The 18184-nt window shown below is 47.5% G+C and overlaps 1 protein-coding gene across 1 annotated transcript in view; it reads left to right on the forward strand.

Moving 5' to 3' along the window:
* Nucleotides 1–15778: 15778 nt before the first annotated feature.
* Nucleotides 15779–18184, forward strand: part of LOC136509917 (protein CHLOROPLAST VESICULATION-like) — a 118548-nt gene continuing 116142 nt past the window's right edge. The window contains exon 1 of the mRNA XM_066504510.1: nucleotides 15779–15782. The gene's annotated coding sequence lies outside the window, so the exon portion shown is untranslated. The remainder of the gene's footprint in view (nucleotides 15783–18184) is intronic.

The following is an 18184-nucleotide window of genomic DNA, read 5'->3' on the forward strand; positions in this document are numbered from 1 at the left end:
CGCACGGCGGCACGGGGGTACGGACGGCGATTCGTGCACCAGCTGCGACGACGTGTTACACCACGTACTAGTATGAACTGCCACCGTGCGTAAGCGTAAGAAGCATTAAAACCCGAGCATGGCACTACTGGAGACTGTTATATGCATAATGCATGGAACGACGGGATCCCAGTGAGAGTGACGTGTCTAAATCGTTCGGTTGGGGAGACTTCCTTCCAGGGCTTGGAGGCGAGGGAAAGCGTGCGTGGGTGTGTGCGTGCGAGTGCCATCCTTTGCTTGTCCGTACCTAGGCAGTGAGAGTGACGTGTCACCGTAGCTACGTAGGCACGCTGCACGCAGTGCACCGAGCTCCTGCACCAGGTGCGTACGCCATGCATGCCATGCACTGGTGACAGGTACAGCGCTCCTACTGCTACTGGCCGGGACGGCTGGTTTCAAATTGTACATGTACTACACCAAGCGCTGAGTTGGAGTAATGGCACGGCTCGCAGGGGGAAGGGCAGCGCGAGGAAATAATAATAAATGGGACCTGCTACGACTACGAGGTACTAGCACCGTAGCAGCAACCGTTACCGTTGCTGGCGCAGATCTCACGTGACGATAGGAGTAGATCTTTGCATGCTGTGCACACAAAGAAGATCCATCATTATCAACGGTGGTTAAGGGAATGATTAGCAAGCAACCCATGTAGATGGCTGATGGCGGCATGGCGCCACGTCGTCGGTTGTCAGGCCCCGCCACCCACGCACGGCGGCAGACTCCACTACGTGCACGCCATGGAGTACTACTAGTGCTCTGCGGACTCACTGGCCCGAGACGTACTCCGGCCGCCGCCCGCCGGTTCCTCGTCAGCGAGCAAAACACCCACAGAGCCATCGAGGGAGATCACTCACTTCATTGGTAAACCCCAGTGGTTTCGGGCAGAGAGAGACCAGACGAAAAATGATGGCATCCCACTCCCGCCACGCGACGACCGGCCGGTGTCACTCACTTGATTGCTGATTTTCACCCGTTCGCTTGGGTTTATTTAGCTTATAAGTCTATTTTTTTTCAGTCAACGAACAATATTTTAATAGTTTATATACACCTTCAACTCATTGATCAAGTCCACCGCCGAGGCTAACCACTCATCAGGGTATGTTTGGATCACTATAAATTAGCTAGCTAATAGCTAAACAACTAAAAATTTTTAGCTAGCTAAAATTTAGCAGGAGGTCATTTGCATCCTCTTAATAATAGGTGCTAGGACAACGAGTTGAAGGTGTATATGAACTATTAACATTAGCAACTCTAAACCTACTAATGCAACTAATAGTTAGTAGTTCTTCAGCTAATAATTAGCAGGTTTAATTTATTACCAGATCTGTTCGGATCCACTGGTACTAATTTTAGCTGATACCACCTCCATTCTCTTTTATAATGCGAACATACATATCAAGATTCAAACTTCAAAATCTTTTGACTAATAATTTTTAATTATCATAATATAAATTTAATATAGTTAGGTTTGCAAGCTATTCAATTACCATAAGTTTATAAGTACAAATAATATAATATAAAATAAATAAATAAACGGTCAAAGTCTAATCTAGAAGATCGTGTTATACCAAGTTGTGCCTTATAAAGAGAATGGAGGGAGTAATTTTTAGTGCTAAATAGATCCGAACTTATTTCTACATCCATTTAGTAGGCAACTTAACACGGATTACACGAATCCACTTAGATACGATGTGTGTGTTGGGGGGGGGGGGGGGGGGGGGGGGGGGGGGGGTTGTGGAATCCAGATAAACACACCCTATGCGTCAACAAACACGCCATCATCACGAGACCGGATGCCGAAGCTGCGCGCCGCCCTGTGCTAATTCCGGTCGCCGGCGGAGCAATTAATTATCAGCCGCATCAGTACATCACCGAGAATGTTTTTGGCAGTCAGGGAGCGACCAGCGACGCTTAGGCCGAACGTTACGGATTATATATCGGCGAGGGAAAGGGAGTAGCATGGACGCAAAGGATCTCATGAGATCGAGTGCACTATCTAGCCTTTGTCTTCATGCTGAAATGGGCAATGGCAGCTTCGATCCATGGAAACGCCGGTTGGTGAAAGTGATTATCCTTTGGCGTGTTGGCCGCTCTAAGCAACCAGATTTGTCCCCACTAAGTTGAAACTACTACTCCCTCCCTCTGTATGTAGTACTAAATTCGTCCTAAATTATAAGACGTTTTAAATTTTCTAGATATACATTGTTTTTACTGTGTATATAGATATAGTGTATATTTATGTACATAGCAAATGCAACGTATCTAGAAAAGCAAAAACTCTTATAATTTAGAACGAAAGGAGTAAAAAAGAGTCAAATCTATATACCTATTAATATAGAGGCAAAAATTTTAGCTCATTTTTTCGTCTATCTATTTTTTTTTCCGTCTCCCTCTCTACCGGACCATGAAGAGTTTCTTCTACTTGACTCATGTATATAACCCATGCTCAATGAGGAATCCTATTCTAAATAGGAATCCTTCGTTCTCACATCTGTTCTTTTTTGTCCGATTTTGATCCTGTTTGTCCGATTTTGATCCCGTTTCCGTCCTATCCGTGTCCTGATTTTTCCATCCGTTTGATTCTTTTCTGTTTTGATTTTGCTTTTTCTGTCCTTCCCTCTTTCAGTTTAGGAATCCTTCGTCCCGCATCTGTTTTCTTTCCGATTCTGATTCTGTTTCCGCCCTATCTGTGATACGAGGTACAAAGGGGTTCTCTCCCATATCTTTGTCTCCCTATTTATTTCAAAGAGAGGGCCACGTTGAAAATTAGAATTTGTAGCATTGGATTTATCAGAATTGACGATTAGAACATTATATTAATAATCTCTCCATTGCAAATTATAAGTCCTTCCTTCTTTCTTAGGTAAGAGATTAAAATCATAATTACTTAACTGTCTCGATCTCATGAGTCGTACTCATGCGAGTTAGATAGCATATGTCCAATCAACATAGAGTCGGATTCTGAAGCGTATTAAAACATATGGCACAAGATACAAATCCCGTTGCAACGCACGGCATGTTTACTAGTATATAATAAATTAGTAAGCTAATCTGTGCAAATAGTATGGGTAGCTAGCTTTTTTTGCTGGAAAAAGTCTACTTAACCCCCCACCTTTCATACTTGGTCTACTTTACCCCTAAACTATGAAACCGTCTGTTTTACCCCCATGAACTTTCTAAAACCGTCTATTTTACCCTCTCGGCGGTTGTCAGCGGCTGTCGCTACAGTAATAACGGGTCTGCTACAGTAACGTTGTGTTTGCTACAGTTACGGTGTATTTTGGTTTTTCTTAGGCCCCGTTTAGATGCCTCTCAAAACCCAAAATTTTTTACACAGTACCCGTCACATCGAATCTTGCGGCGCATGCATGGAGTACTAAATGTAGACGAAAAAAAAACTAATTGCACAGTTGGGTGAGAAATCGCGAGACGAAACTTTCAAACCCAATTAGTCCATAATTAGACACTAATTGCCAAATAAAAACGAAAGTGCTACAGTAGCCAAAATCCAAAAATTTTGGATCTAAACGGGGCCTTACTTGAAAATATTTTTTAATAATTTTGTGTTTTTATTTGATTGCATCAATTCTTTGTCCGTCAGCCCTATTGCATCTATCTGTTGGTACAAACTCACCATAGTCGTCTCTCTCATCCCTTTCTTTTCTTCCTGCTCCAATCAATTGGGTGTGCAATTTTGGTCGATGCCAAATTTGGTAGTTTCCAGTTTTGTTTTGATGAGCTCTAATACTCAAAGAAACCACAATCCAAGTCACGCAGAAGTTGTTCGATCCCCGGGTCATTTTGTAGATTTAACTTTGGGTAATGCTCTCGTGCAGGCGTCCGGAGACGGACGGATGCGGCTTCCCCACTGGCTACCTCATCCGTTTGCTCGCTCCTGTCCGCACCCCTTAAAAAAAAGTTCTCTCCACGCACTCGGCCTCCTCTGTCGTGGCCTTATCCACCGCTCCATTGGACCTCCGCGTCCGGCTCTACCGCGTTGTTCGCCTTCCCCACTGTGCGCTCCACCGTGCCGCTTGCCTACACCACGACATCTGCGCCGCCACGGCAGCCTCCGCTGCCCGCTTAGCCGGCGAGCAGGTGCTCGCCAAGGGTGCGCTGGCCTAGGACGTCAAGCAGGTGCTCGCCCAGGGGTGCTTGTGCAGATGCTCGCCCAGGGTGCTCACGCGCCTCGCGTAGGTGCTCGCCCAGGCCGCTAAGCAGGTCCTTGCCCAAGGACGCACCGGCGAGCTCCATGCGTCGCCATCGACATCGAGCTCCGCAATTCGTTCAAGCAGCAAGGTGACATTGCGCGCTGAAAACACATGTTGCAATAGTATGTTTCATCTGGATGTTGCAAGTGTTTTATGTGGATGTTGCAAAAGTAGACCAGGATGTTGCATATGTTGCAATGGTTGTACACGTATGTTGCAAGCTTTTGTTCCTAATATTTTAGCTTTTTTCCAGACGTATGTTCTAAGTGTGTTTCTTTGGACGTTGCATATCTTTAATACATATATTGCAAGTGTTTTATGTGGATGTTGCAAGTGTTTTATGTGGATGTTGCAAAAGTAGACCGGGATGTTGCATATGTTGCAATGGTTGTACACGTATGTTGCAAGCTTTTGTTCCTAATATTTTAGCTTTTTTCCAGACGTATGTTCTAAGTGTGTTTCTTTGGACGTTGCATATCTTTCATACATATATTGCAAGTGTTTTATCTGGATGTTGTGTTTATTTTATATGGTTTTCAAGTGTTTTTCAGGTGTTTTTGTAAATGTTTCGGATGCATGTTTCAAGTGTCTCATCTGCCTTCAGACGTAGGCTGCAAGTATTGCATATGGATGTTTCAAAAGTAGATTGGGTATTGCATCTCGTTCCCTCCTCGCCTTTGACTGTCATGCATCGGTGTCTCCACCTTCTCTCGGCGTCGGCCGGGCATCCGAACAGAGGCGCAGGCGGGCGCCGCCCCCTCCCCTTCTTCTCAATGCCGGCGGCGTGGCGGGGGACGGGCCGCCACGAGTGGCACAGGCTGCCGCTCCTTCTGTTCCGTGGTTCCATTACGCGGGCGGGCGGGCGGGCGGACGCGGATGGGTCGTAGCTGTGTCCGAACGGGTCGTAGAGCTGGACGTTCGGGCGCGGTTGTCCCATTTAACTTTTGGACTATCTTGTACATTTGATTGCGCCTATTTCATAGTTAGTATTTTCCCCTAAAACATAGCTAGATCCATCAGAATGCTGCTCATGTTTATTGGAGCAACTACTGCCTCAAGCAGCCACTAACTAGCCCTTTCATCGCCCCAACACCATCAATGCCCCAAGCCTTCTCAAAAGAAAGCGTGGAGCCATCACTGGTAATGTGCCCCATGCCACTCTGTTGCATTGTTGTCGGACATCATGTGACCATATTTGTTTCCATTTGTGATAGATCCTGCGAAGGAAAAGGCCCAAAGATGGATGATCGTAAGTTTCTCACGCATGCGAACTGAGGAATCAATGGACCAATTTCATGTAAAATATCATGTAGATATGCTTTTAGTGATTCGGTTATAATACTAGCTGACGAAACTTGTTCCTCTTCTAGAGTATACTACCTTGATAGCCGTCAGATGTAAACAATGATCATTGAAATCGACACGTTCTATTTGGTTGTTTCTCCTTTATCTATATCACTGATAATGCAAAACTTCTTGACTAGAAAGATGGGGATAGAGCGACTCAACAAGTGGACATGTTGAGATGGTAAAGCCTAGAACACAGTGAATGGAGGAGAGAAGGATGAGGGAGTGGCCTGGACATTTGAAGTGCTTCAAATATGTTTTCTTTTAAAAAAACGGAACCGGCAGTGTATTAAAAAGAAGAGAGCCCAGAAAGGCAAAGTACAAACATGTACAAATTTGTACAACGGGGTCAAAGCTCCCTGAGTCCTCAGCACAGCAGGGTTTACATCAAGCGTGCAATAATAAGTTAGAGACGTGTTTTGCTCCCGCCATTGCCCATAGGCCCACTTCATCCTTGATTTTCTGGAGGAGTTGCGTTGACGCGGACTCCTTGCGCTCAAAGATTCTTGCGTTTCTTTCATTCCACACCTCCCAACATACAAGAATAATGATGGAGCGGAGACCTCGTCTCGCCGTCGAAGGTGTGCGATCTATGTTTTTCCACCAAGTTTGTACCCAGGCGGGAGGTCGCAGCTGCTCATTACCCAACCATATTGCAATGCCTTCCCATATACGCCTAGTGCAGCGACAGTCTTGAAATAGATGGACGCCAGTTTCTTGACTGCGCCTGCACAGGGGGCACACTCCATTATTCGGCCATTGCCACGCTTGTAGCCTATCAGCGGTCCAGACTCTATTTTGGATGGCGAGCCATGCAAAGAATTTGCATTTTGGCGGGGCCCAGACTTTCCAGATGAGTTGCTTGAAATTTGTCAGCGTTGCTCCAATAAATTGCGCGTGGTACGCCGATCCTGTCGTGAATTTTCCATCCGGCTTAAAATTCCAGTTGATGTTGTCCTGCCTGTCGGGGTGTAGTTGGATGTGGCTAAGAGCGCTCCAAAGCTGGACATATTCCACAAAGTGTTGGGAGGTGAAGCCTGCATGTTGCAGGTCTATGTCCCTAATCCACGCTCTGTTGCGCATACCTTCGTGGAGTGACTTGTTTATGTTTTTTGAAATTCAGAAGATATTTGGCACTAGATCTTGGGGCCTTGGACCTTGTAGCCAGGCGCTGCACCAGAAAGGTGTTCTCTTGCCATCGCCAACTGTGATTGAAGTTGCTACAACAAATAGGAGCCTATCAGTCGTATCACACGGTGTGTCAGGATTGTTCAGCATCCTTCCTTCGTCCTCCCACTCTTTCCATAGCCATTTCAGACGTAGTGCTCTTGCAAATTTTCCTAGATGAAGAATGCCTAGACCTCCAGATTCAGTTGGTCTTGTGGAACGTGGCCAATTCACTTTGCATTTCCCCCCAGTTAGCTTGTCGGATCCAACCCATAGGAAGCTCTTTTTGAGGTTATCAATTTCCTTCGGCCTGGTTTTAGGAGCTCTTAGTGACGTGAGGCAATACACAGCTCGTGAGGTGAGGACTGCTTTGACTAAAGTGGACCTTCCAACATCGTTAATATTCTTGCCATTCCAAACCGTGAGCTTGCTTACAACTTTGTCAACAAGTGGCTGAAAATCAATCCTCCGCAATCTGGTGCTTGTCAGAGGTAGACCCAAATATTTAGTTGGGAAGAGGACTCGTCTTGCAGGGAAATCACGTAGGACCTCGTCCAAGTCGACACCTTGGCATCTTGTGGGGATGACAGATGACTTCTAAATATTTGTTTTGAGTCCTGACACTTTGCCAAAGTTGGCGAGAATATCAGTGAGCGCTATGACATCCTTCTTATATGGCTTAACGAAGATTGCCGTGTCGTCCGCACATATGGATGTCCGCATGACAGCTTGTTTTCCCTTGAATTTTACCAAATGGCCTTCTTTCATCGCAAGGAAGGATTTTTTGCGATGGGTCGATAGCAATAACAAATAGCAATGGTGAAACCGAGCTTGGAGCACTCCCCTGCCATGTTTGATCGGTGCAGTGGGGACACCATTTAGCAGGATGCGAGAAGATGATGCTGATAGCAGTGCGGCCACCCACTCTCTCCATTTTGGGGGGAAATCGAGCTTACTCATCAGGGCAAGTAGATACTCCAAACGAACTGAGTCAAAGGCCTCTGTTATGTCTAGCTTGAAAAACAGGGCGGGTGTCTTGGATCTATGGAATCAACTCACAGCACATCGAACCGACATGAAGTTGTCATGGATGCTTCTTCTTTTCATGAAGGTGCTTTGGCTCTTGGAGATCAAACTATTCATGTGAGGCGTCAGGCGCATTGCCAAGACCTTTGCAATGATCTTCGCGAAGGAGTGAATTAAGCTTATAGGCCTGAAATCCGAGATTGACTCTGCCCCATCCTTTTTTGGAATAAGCACAACGTTTGCTGTGTTGAGTATGGCTAAATTGGAGGTGCGCAGTCGGTGGAAAGCATTGGCTGCGTTCATGATACCCCCTTTGACAATATCCCAACATTCTTTGAAAAAAGGTCTGTGAAGCCATCAGGACCCGGCGCTTTGTCAGAAGGCATTTGATTTATGGCATCCTTGATCTCAGATTCTGTAAAGTCACTAGCAAGCATGTCCAGATTATGTGGTGAAATTTGCAGTCGGTCCAAATTTAAATCAACCTGTCATTACGGCTACTGCTTCATGATATTTTGGAAATGTTCCTGAACCACCACGACTTTTTCATCATGCGAGACCGCCCAACCTTGCTCCTTTCACAACCTCTGAATGTGGTTCTTCCTTCTTCTCACGTTCGCTCTTCGGTGGAAATATTTTGTCCATGCCTTCAGCACCACCTCTTTGAATCCTAGAAGTTTGACCTAGAAATTTTCGAAGCGGAATATCCTCGGCCGTCGTGGGCCACTCTGATTGGAGAGTAGAAGCGGGGCATGGTCTGACAGAGAGGTGGAGAGAGCGTGAAGAACATGGGAGGCGAACGTGGAGTCCCACTCGGCATTGCAAAAAACTCTATCTAGCTTCATCAATGTTGGATGGCGCCTCTCATTGCTCCATGTAAATTTGCGATTCTGAAGGTGAATCTCCTGGAGTTCGCATTCATTCAAGACCTCTCGGAATTGTCGCATTAGTCTGTGGTTTAGTCTTCTATTGTTCTTATCGGCCGCTTTGTAAATTAAGTTCAAATCGCCAAGAAGTAGCCACCGCGTATTGCTGTCTGGTTTGATTGCTTTTAGTTCTTCCAAGAACCTTTGCCTTGCACGGTGCCGAGTTGGCCCATAGACAACAGAGAGTCAAAATTTTGTCGAGCACTCCTTAACTTCAATGTCAGCCGAGAGGTGGAATTCTCCCATGACGCAGTTGGTTAGAGTGATGGAATCATCATTCCATAGAACGACAATTCCGTCTCGCGTTCCAAGAACACCAGTCGCCGGTTTGAACACAAAGCTATGCAGACGAAAGCCGCCCAGGTAGGCTGCAGTTTGCTGATCGAGGGAGGATAGCTTTGATTCTTGCAGGCATGCGATGTGGCACCTTGTGGCTGCCACTATCTGATGCACCACATCTTTTCTATCTTTTCCAGCATAATATGTCCATGTTTGGTCCTATCATCTGTGAACACAAAAAACTCGGTAGGCGCCCCAGCGAAAAGTTTGTGCGGGAAGCAGCAGCAGTTGGCAGGAGCGTGCAGGAGTGTAGAGAACTAGCAGCATGCAGTAGTATGCAGGAGAGCTGTAACTTGCAGCAGCAGCCACAACATGGAGCTTGCTGGAATATGCATTGCATTGAGCACAGAACAGGTACACGGCTGGGAGTTGCATCAAAATACTAGGCCCTGATGGCTGAAGCAAATAACTGCGACGAGTCCTCAAATGGCGAAGCAATCTTGCCTTAAGAACATCACAAAAGCTGAAATTAAAATGTTGCGACAACGGAGATTTGAAATCTGGATACATGATGATAACAGAGTTGAACTCGTTGGCCATCAGGTGGGTTGCTTCAGGTTGCAGTAGGCAGGATCGCCTCCAGGCGATCGGCGATTCCTTCACCCGCCAAGTCGATGAGGGCCTCGTTGATCTCCATTGCTGGGCCGTCATCCAAGTTGAACATCTCAGCAAGCGCAGCAATCACCTGTTCCGGCAGTGGACCATTGAACATGGCGACAAATTCCTGCAAGGCAATTTCAGCTGGTTGGAGGTCGTCTTGCAAGAGGACAAGCTTCCTGCACAAATTCTGTTGTGCACGCTGCATCTGTGTGATGGGCCGATTTTTGGCGAGGCGTGCACTGCGACGTACCGATGACATGTCGAAGACTCGGCGCTGGCATCTGCGACGTTGCACTGCTGGTGGCGCTTTCAGCGGGCTGGGATTGCTCTGAATGATCGGTGGCATCGTGTTGGTGAAGAAAGCAGCAACCCCTGTTGGTATTTCCTCCATGGGAGGGCTGTTACTATTAGCAAGCTGAGCTTCAGTGACACTAGCATTTTGAACATTCAGACCTGCAAAGAGGGCCTGGAAGCTCGCTGCCTGCAAGTTGACTGTTGGTGAGGTAGGCTCTGGTGTCTGCTGCATGTTGATGGTCGGAGGTAAAGATTTCCAAACAGGCCGGTTGAAACGGGCTGGCACGAGCCCGGCGCGAAAAAGCCCGGCCCTAGCCCGGCCCAGCCGTGCCCGTGCCTGGGCCGAGGAGTCGGCCCGTAGTGCCGGCCCGGGCACGGCCCGTTCCATCGGGCGGCACGGCTCAGGCACGGCTGCGGTATATAAGCCACCCGCCACGGCCGCCCCCCCACCATCCAAACCCTAGCTCATTTCGCCTGCTCTCGTCTCCCTCGCGCCGCTCTCGTCTCGCTCGTCGCTCTCGCCCGCTGTCGTCTCGCTCGTCGCTCTCGCCCGTTGTCGTCTCATCTCCCTCGCGCCGCTCTCGTCTCGCTCCTCGCTCAGGCACGGCTACCGGCTGCGGCATATAAGCCACCCGCCGCGGCCGCCCCCCCCCCCCCCCCACCATCCAAACCCTAGCTCATTTCGCCTGCTCTCGTCTCCCTCGCGCCGCTCTCGTCTCGCTCCTCGCTCTCGCCCGTTCGCCTGATCGTCGCCTCGTTCCCCAGCTCCGCCGTGTCCATGGCGTTCTCTGGCGGGTAAGGGGTCAGATCCGGTGGGTTCCGTCCTCAATCTCCCTGCTTTCCCTCTCTGCCCTCAATCTCCCTCTTCTCTCTCAGATCTGGTGGTTCCCGCCTTCAATCTCCATCTGTTCCCTTGTTCTTCATCCCTGAAAGTCGATTGAGACTCGTTCGTAGCATCGTCGACGTATCTCCGTCTTCTGTCCGTCGTTCTCATCGCCGGCCACCGCCACCTCCGAGGCTCCGGTCTCCGTTGAGGTACCGGGGGTGTGCATCTGGTCCATCTCATCGTCATTTCCGGCGCTCCGGCTCTAGAGGTAACCCTAATGCCCTACCATAACCCTAATCCCCTACCCTAACCCTAATCCTCTACCCTAACCCTAATCCTCCATCTGTTGTTGATTGATGCAGCCGTCGAGGAACCGGAGACGGCAAAGATAGCCCTAGGCGTAGGCGACGCCGATGAAGGGGAGTTTGATCACTCCCAAAACGACGAGCTGCGGATGTGCAGGTTAGCCGGGGATGATGAGGAGGACGATGTCCGCGAGGACTGCGCCGAGCTATTTGGGCGGTGTGCTGCTGATCCCCTTCCTGTGACCAAGATGCGGTCCCGGTCCATGGGAAAGGGGCCGATCCCGATGCCGACGGTGGCGATAGTGAGGTGGCATGCTCCAATCGGCCTTCTACCTCTGTTGTTTGGGATGATTTTAAGAAGCACTTCAAGAAGGTGCTAGGTAAGGCGAGACCCGTCAGGTATGCTGTCACTTGCAAACATTGCAAGAAACAATACTCTGATTATTCTGCTAATGGCACTGGACATCTTACTCGACATCTTAAGGTTTGTGTTAAGCGTCGTGAGAAATGTTGCATGTCTCAAACTCAAATTGGTTTTAATCCTGATGGTTCTGTTCGTCGCTGGAAGTACAATGCTGATGTAGCTCGTGTTGAGCTTGTTCGTATGCTTGCTAGGCTAGATTTACCTTTACTGATTGGTGAAACTGATGCCTTTAAAGATTACATTAAAACTGCTCATAACCCTGCCTTTACACCTGTCTCTAAGCAAACTACTGGTAGATATCTGTTTAAGCACTTCAATGGTAAACGTGAAAAATTAATGACTTGTTTGCAAGACAATGTTGTTTCATCTATTGTTGTTCCCTCTGATATTTGGTCTGGAAAGGCCAAAGAAGATTACCTGTCTGCTGTGGCTCATTTCATTAATGCTGATCGGCAATTAGAGAAAAGGGTGCTTGGTTTAAGGTTGATTGATGTCTCCCATAATGCTGAAAACATTGCTGAGCGTGTTAAAACTGTCCTTGCTGAGTATGGTATACTTAACAAGGTTTTTTCTGTGACTTTGGATAATGCATCTGCCAATAAAAATGCAATGGATAAACTGAAACTTAAACTTAAAGAGTATTTAGGTGCTGATCTGTTTTTGCATCAACGATGTGCTTGTCATATTATTAACCTGATTGTTAAGGAAGCATTGGCTGCTGTTAATCCTCTCATTGATAACTTTAGAACTGCAATCTCTTTTTTGAACTCCTCTAATCAAAGAATTGCTGTATATAAGAGTTATTGCATTGCTAGCAGTGTTAGACCTAGGAAGTTCTTATTGGACATGGATGTTAGGTGGAACTCCACATACCTTATGTTGAAAACATTGTTACCTTACAGGAGTACTTTCAGTACTTTCATTGTGGCTAATTACCCTAGACCTGCAGGTAGTCCTTTCCTGTTGACTGATGATCACTGGGATATGGCAACTAAGATGTTGTAATTTCTTGAACTGTTTTATGACTCTACTGTTGCTTTATCTAGTGTGTACTATCCCACTTCTCCACTTATGATTCATCATATTGTTAAGATTGCTGTTCACCTGCATAAATATCAACATGATGAACATCTGAGATCTGTTGTGCAGTCTATGATTGACAAATATAATAAGTACTGGAAGAACATACCTGATCTTCATTCCATTGCATTCATACGGGATCCAAGAGCTAAGATTAAGGGCTTTACCAAAGTGCTTAGAAAGTTAAATTCTTTTTTTAATGTTGATTACACTAACAAGTTGCTAGACACCAGGGCTCTTCTTTTTAGAATGTACAACATGTATGATGCAATGTATGGCTCTGTTAGGCTCAAAAGGGCTGTTCCTACATCCCTTTCTGATAAAAAAAAGAACAGCTTGGACTGACATTTATGATGATGATGAGCTTGACATTGGAGCTGGCTGTTCTTCCCTCCCTCCTAATCTTGATCAGTCTAGGGGTGTTTCTGCCACTTCTTTGCTATAGGCAGCTTCTGCTTCTAACTCTAGTGAGCTTTCATCCTACCTGGACTCTGACACAGTCAGCCAGTTAGATGATGATTTTGACCTCATGCAATGGTGGCATGAGCACAAGCTTACTTATCTTGTGCTTTCTATTCTAGCAAAAGATATTTTTACTGTGCCTGTGTCAACCATTTCTTCAGAATCTACCTTTAGCACTACTGGCAGGATCATCGAGGAGCGTCACCGGAGGCTGAACCCTGAGACTGTGGAGGCACTAACTTGCATCAAGGACTGGGAGAATGTTGAATCAAGACTGCAGCACATGGTGGAGGATAAGGAGCTGGAAGAGGCCTTTGAAGCACTTTATCTTAAAGTTGATTAAGTTCCCCATTTATGTAATGGTTCTGTAATAGTTATTAAGACTTAGACATGCTGTAGGCTGGATGTAATGAACTTATGAACAATCTTAGGAGCTGGCTGTACTCTTTTCTTGTTTAGAGTTTCTCACAAGGGTGAGTTTTACCTAAATAGTTTTTTAATGAGGCAGCCATTGCACAGCTCCTACTTTGTTGTTCTTTGTTGTTCTTTGCTCTTTGTGTTCTTTGTTGTTCTTTGCTCTTTATTGTTTTTTGCTGGCATTGTCTGATGTTTTTGATAAGTTAGAAGTTATCTCTGTAAACTTATGATTTGAATGAATGTTTTTGTAATTTCAGTGCCAGGGCCGGCACAAGGCATGCTGGGCTACCGTACCAGCACGACACGCCAGGCCCGGTCCAACAAGTTTAGTGCCGTGCCTGAGCCTAAACTCCGGCACGATGGCACGACACGGCACGGCACGGCCCGCCTCATCAACCGTGCCTACCGTGCCGTGCCCAGGCGGGCTAGGGCCGTGTAGTGCTGTGCCGGCACGTTTGTAAATCTTTAGTCGGAGGGGCAGGCGTAGTTGCCCCTGTCGGTTGAAGCTGCAGCTGCTGTAGAGCCTGGTCCACCGCGTCGATGGAGCACTCCGCTGCCGGCAGGACCGCGTCGATGGAGCACTCAACTGCTGGCAGGATTGTTGTCGCCGTGCCTTATGCCGGAATGTCCCGAAGAAGGCGTGCGAAGATGTTGGACATCGGGACAGTAGTGGCCGGTGCAGCATGCTTGGGTGGTTTAGCCCCAGCAGTGACTCCAGAGCCACCGTTGGCTGGGGGCGCCTCCAACAGCCCCAGGTTGGCAGCCAGCGTGCAGGCTTTGTTGATGCAGTCGTCGAGGAGCGCTTGCATGGATGCCGTGAAGCCCAGCCTGTTCGTTTGTGGCTTGTCGCACAAATCAGCCAGCAGTACTTCTTCACGAACCAGCAATGATACGAACCAGCCAACCGAACAGGCTGCGACTGCCTTCTCACCGCCCGGCCAGCCGATGATGCGCTGCATGGCGTCTTAGAGCGCTGCAGCATGGACCCTGAACAGTTCCTGAAGCTTGCAGCTCTGCACATTCTGCAGATGGTTAAGCTAGGGCAGTGCCTCTAGAAGGTTTTCAGGCGCCTTGAGCTCATCTTGTTGACGCTCTCTATGTCTCCCACACTCGATTGCGGGGCGAGCGGGAGCGCTCGCGGTACACTGGGGCGTCATCCTTGTAGCGGTCCTGGAAGTCGCGGTCGCGCCCACGAGCGTCGCGACCCCCATGGCCGCGGTCGTCGTCGTCGTCGTCGTCGTCGTCGTCGTGGCGCCTACGGCTGTGACCGAGGTCATAGCCCAGGTGGTCGTTGTTGTACTTGCTCTTGGAGCCGCGACCATCATGACGTCGCTCTGCCTTGCTGCCACCACCGCGTTCATTGTTGCCACGGTTGGCACGCGGGGGTGGCGGGTGGTGTGGGAATTCCTCAAAAGCTCGCGGCGGCACCTGATGACCATCAATCACACCCAAATGCCAATCTGGGAGGCGACGCTTACCAGGGGAGAATTTGCCGTTGCTGTCGACGGTGGACATGGTGTAGTCATGAATTTCTTCAAGGTGGATGATGACACCGTGCTTGCGCTCATGCTGCCAGTGTTCCGGTGGTGTCTCCGACACCACTATGGATGCTAGAACGGGATCCTTGGCGCGACTGGTGAAGGTTAGCCAGACCTTCTTGGGGATGAGGCTTGGGTTTGCAGTCCAAGCCCACAGGTCCACCGTCTTCGTCTCAGCCGGATGCGGAAGGTTGGTCTCGATGGTCTCCAGAGCGCAGCGCCTGTCGATGATCCGCTCCACAATCTCCGCATCCCAGGCATGGTTCGGGATGCCGTTGAGGCAGAGCATGACCCTGAACAGCAAGGTGACGGCCAGGGCGTTCTTGAGGCTGCGCCACTTGATGAAGTGGATGTGGATGCCGTAGCGCTTGGCGAAGCCTTGCTTGAGGGCCTGGGCGCAGTGGTGGCGATGCTCAAACTTGATGAGGAAAGTCTCCGGGAAGTGCCTGGTGACGGTAACCTCGCCATGGCGGAGCCTGATCTCGTCGCGTATCGCCGCCTCGACCTCCTTAGGGCCCGCGCCTGGCGGGGCCGTCATGCCCCAGGACACCGCCGCAGTGTCCTCCCATTCGCGCAGACTCGCGTCGAGGGCGTAGGTGGTTGGGATGAGACATTCATCCTCATCCGGGCGGGTGGCCGGATCCCCCAGCATCGCCATGGCAGTCGAGGTCGAAGGCGGAGGTGGCGGTGGGATAGTGTCGTCCCTCCAGGGTGGAGGGGGTTGTAGTGGCTTGCTCGGCTTGCTCGTAGTCGTAGACGCCTCCTGGCAGTCACGCTCCCGGTGGCCGGAACGTCGGCAGCGGAAGCAGCGGACTAGATCTCGGCAATAGGCCGCTCTGTGGTCAGGCGCGAGACGCACGAAGCATCTCCCGTCCGTTTTGCTACCGAACACTCTGAGAGCAGAGGAGGCTTGGGGCCTTGCTTCGTTTGAATGCACTTCGCGGCGAAGTGGCCCTGGGCGTCGGGTGGTTGGCGAGGGACGCCACCAATATTTTCTTCGTACCTCGTTCCAGCTCGGCTATGGTGAATTGAATCCTTTTGAGCAGCGACTCTCCCACTGCGGGTGCGTTCGGTAATAATTGTTCAACCGTTGATTAATTAGGGCCATGTTTAGTTTCACCAAATTTCTGACTTTGATACTATAAAAAAAAGAAGATTCTTCGTCACATCAAACTTGTGGTACATGCATAGAGTACTAAATGTTGACGAAATCAAAAACTAATTGCACAGTTTGGTTGTACTTTACGAGACGAACATTTTGAGTCTAATTAGTTAACGATCGAGCAATTATTACCAAATAAAACAAAACGACACTGCAGCTACAGTGGAGCTACAGTGATCTCGGCGGCGCCGATTCGGTGCAACCCGGCTTAAAACGTTCATCTCGCAAAGTACAACTAAACTGTGCAATTAGTTATTTTTTTACCTACATTTAATATTCAATGCATATGTCTAAAGATTTGATGTGATGTGATGTGATGAAAAATCTTACACTGTACAAATTTTGGAGGTGCAAAGTTGGTGCAACCCCATTTAGATCCGAAAATTTTTAGGTTTTGGGTACCGTAGCATTTTCATTTGTATTTAGTAATTAGTGTTTAATTATAGACTAATTAGGTTCGAAAATTTCGTCTCACGATTTCTCACCCAACTATGTAATTAGTTTTTTTTCGTCTACATTTAGTACTCACCGCAAGATTTGATGATTTGGGGGAACTAAACGGGGCCAGCCGAGTTGTGATGCGATGGCTTGCCAGTACGAGCTTCGCGTCGAGAGGGCGAGGCCACGGTGGAGACGCGCTTGTAATAAGTGCCCATCTTGAGCGACGAGTTGCGACATGACGGATTGCAAGGGCCGGCCGCGCGGCGATGTGACGAGGCCTATGCAGTAGTGCAGCTGGAGTAGGCCTTGTGTAGATCAAAGGCCCGTAAAGTTCTGGGCGTCACATACTAATAAAGATAATAAATTATAGAATTATCAGTAAATCACAAGATGAATTTATTATATCTAATTAATCCGTTATTAACACATGTGGTATTGTAGCACTTTGTTATCAAACTATGGACTAATTAAGCTTAAAAAGTTCGTCCCACAAATTAGTTGTAAATTGTACAATTAGTTATTTTTAGTTCATATTTAATACTCTATGAATATATGTAAACATTCGATGTGAGAGGACGTAAAGTTTTAGTTTAGAAACTAAACTAGGGCTAATTGCTCCTCCTGGGCACGGTGATGGCGGATTTGAGGCGCCGGTCCTGAGGTTGGTGAGGCCTATCCTCCTGATTGAATGCAGTCGCTCCAATTTTGACCACCTCAGCGAAGGAGAGCTTCTTGGGCCTCGCCGACGTGGACTCCAAGATATTAGTGTCCCACTTAGATAGCTCTTGTACATGCGTGCAATCTTTATTCCCATGCATGTTCGGTGTGGTTTTCTTGTTTTTTATTACCGTTACAATAATCTAATTATAACGATAACTAAATTGTGCACTGCTATCTTTTCCCACTACCATGTATTGGAGTCTTTATTTATCCATTTTTTTTATATCCTTTGATGGATCTAAACCTTAACAATCGATATATAGGAACAATGTAGTAGTTTTTAGTTATAGAAATTGAAAGATTTTTTTTTTTACTTTTACTTAGTAATACACTAATACAAACTAACTTTTTATTTAGATGTTTTTAAGCGTATGGAGATTGAATTATCATTTTTTTATAAACTTTAATTTTTAATTTTACTATTTACTATTTATATTTAAAATGACTATTTATTTGAGTTTTTTTTTCTCTAAAATTAATTTGGAGATCAACGGTCAACTTTTCAAATTCTATTTAGATTTTACCTTTACTAATCATGTTTTATCTGAACTCTTTATTTAGGTATTTTCTTATAAGTTTCTTTTAACACCGTGATTATGAAACTGTTGTTCAAGGAAAATCTACGCTACCAACTTTATATCTCCAAACTAAATTTTGAGGTTCCGTGTCGGTGGTGAAAGTTTCAAAAGAAATCTAAGCTCTGTTTGTGACAGCCGAATCCACCAAACTGAACCGCTGGCCCAACAAAGCCCTCGGCCTTGGGTCCTGCCTCATGGAAGGCCATGTTTCAGAGGCTATTTGGACTAGATCTAGCCCACCGCCTAACCTACCTCTCTCTCTCTCTAGATGTGGGTGCATTG

Source organism: Miscanthus floridulus, chromosome 16, assembly GCF_019320115.1.
Source record: "Miscanthus floridulus cultivar M001 chromosome 16, ASM1932011v1, whole genome shotgun sequence".
Lineage (NCBI taxonomy): Eukaryota > Viridiplantae > Streptophyta > Magnoliopsida > Poales > Poaceae > Miscanthus > Miscanthus floridulus.